Below are 2,424 nucleotides of genomic sequence, written 5' to 3'. Positions count from 1 at the left end.
ATTCCTCTGATGTATCAAATCAGTTTATTAGGTATCACTTGAAATCCTTTCTCCCTCCCTGTGTAACACCTAAGTCCAAGGTAGGAGTTCTCCACTTGCCTGTGAATGTGTACTTTTTATTCAAGGAGCCATCTGATGACTCATTCTTTCATTCTTCTGATGGTAATCAATTTCCTATTGTCTTTTTTCTGGCATATTTTCTTCTCCCAGGATCTGGGATAAAAAGGATGATAAAATTCTGTCTCAGATCTGTACACTCTTAAAGACAAATTCCCTTGGGAAAGAACTTATTACAGGTAATGATTTTGTTTACTAGCCCTGTAATACAGCAATAACTACATATACTAGAGCTCTTTTAAATATTCTGGCTATGTTTTTTCATCAAAGACCAAACTCAAATCCCATCAAAGTCAGTGGGAATTTACTGACTTCTTCAGACTTCCATTAGAGGTACAGGGACTACAGAGGAACTTCAGGAAGTGCTTATATTCAAACACCCTTCATCAGAGCATCTCTTTACATTTTTTTTTCCTGTTAGCAGAGTCAGCATTATGGACATCTTCATCCCTAGGAAAAAAAGTTATTTCTTTAGATGGGAATTCAGAAGCATTGGCCCAGTTTGGTGTTGTAGCACAACTCATGCCCAGCAGACAACTCAGGGGAAGCAGTGAGAGGTGATGATGTGCCCTCCATCCAGGCACTCGTGTTCACAGCAAGCTGGACCTGAGTGCTAGGTTGCGAGGAAGGGCTGAGTGGTTTCTGCTGAATCACTGCAGTGAGTTTGTTGTGAGTAGAGCAGCCTGCATGGTGCCCTGGCAGAGCCTTGCAGGGACCTCCTGGTCCAATATGCATGGTCCTGTCTATGTGCAGGTGTTTCTCTGCCTGACACTGGCCACTGAGCTGCAATTCTTCTGCACAGGGCTGTGCCTTATAGCACATAAATGGCTTAGAAGTTTCATTGGAGTTTGTGAATTTCTGGGGAAAAATAAAGACTATACCACTGGTATTCTTTTAACACTTCTGAAATTCACATCTTTCTAAAACTGGATAATTGTTGCTCTTCAACAGATTTGCTTTCCTGTACAGTTCTGCTCCTAAAGTATGTGCTTCAAAAGGACAGATTTTGAATATTTGTATCTCAAAACATGAAGCAAAAGCAAGTATATTCTTTATGAGTTACCTCATTTATTCTGTTTTCCTTCCAAGTACGTGTGCCTGGAATGTTCCTGGTTGGTTCCCCAGTTCCAGGCGGTTTCTTCAATTGTAGGTTTCCCCAGTGCAGAGACAGAACTTCAGCTTTAATTACCTTTCTAGTAGTGCATAAGGATTTTTGGTTGGCTAATCTCAACTGCTTCATCTGTTGCAGAGTCAGATGAGCATTTTGCCATTAACATGCTGGTTGGAAAGCTGCCAGGCAGAGAAGGACCTGGGAGTATTGGTTGATAGTCGGCTGAATATGAGCCAGCAGTGTGCTCAGGTGGCCAAGAAGGCCAACAGCATCCTGGCTTGTATAAGAAGCAGTGTGACCAGCAGGGCTAGGGAAGTGATTGCCTGTACTCGGCTCTGGTGATGCTGCACCTCGAGTACTGTGTTCAGTTTTGGGCCCCTCGCTACAAGAAGAACATTGAGGTGCTTGAGCGGGTCCAGAGAAGGGCGACGAAGCTGGTGAGGGGCCTGGAGAACAAGTCCTACGAGGAGCGGCTGAGGGAGCTGGGCTTGTTCAGCCTGGAGAAAAGGAGTCTCAGGGGCGACCTTATTGTTCTCTACAGGTACCTTAAAGGAGGCTGTAGTGAGGTGGGGGTTGGTCTGTTCTCCCACGTGCCTGGTGACAGCACGAGGGGGAATGGGCTAAAGTTGTGCCAGGGGAGTTTTAGGTTGGATGTTAGGAAGAACTTCTTTACCGAAAGGGTTGTTAGACATTGAAACGGGCTGCCCAGGGAAGTGGTGGAGTCACCATCCCTGGAAGTCTTTAAAAGACGTTTAGATATAGAGCTTAGGGATATGGTTTAGTGGGGATTGTTAGCGTTAGGTCAGAGGTTGGACTCGATGATCTTGAGGTCTCTTCCAACCTAGAAATTCTGTGATTCTGTGATAAGACAAGAACAGCTCATGTGCTCATATATAATGAGAGTATCTTTTTTTTTTCGTAGCTGGTATTTATCCATGATGACTTTTATGAATACCTCCTAACTGGTTTTGTATGTATCCCTGTATTTTGCAGGATTTGGTTTTAGGGACTGTATGAGGCAGCAGAACAAGCCCTGGGATATGCAGGCAGGTGGAAGAAGTAAGGAGGGGTTTAACAGGAAAGAGCCTTTAAGGGTAAACTGCTTTCAAGGAGAATTTTATTAAAACATTTATTTATTTAACACCAGTACCTGGAAAACTATTTTGATCAGTACGACTTTATTTAGATTAACAGTT

Source organism: Aythya ferina (assembly GCF_964211825.1).
Source record: "Aythya ferina genome assembly, chromosome: 13".
NCBI lineage: Eukaryota > Metazoa > Chordata > Aves > Anseriformes > Anatidae > Aythya > Aythya ferina.
Note: the sequence above shows the minus strand (reverse complement) of the source record.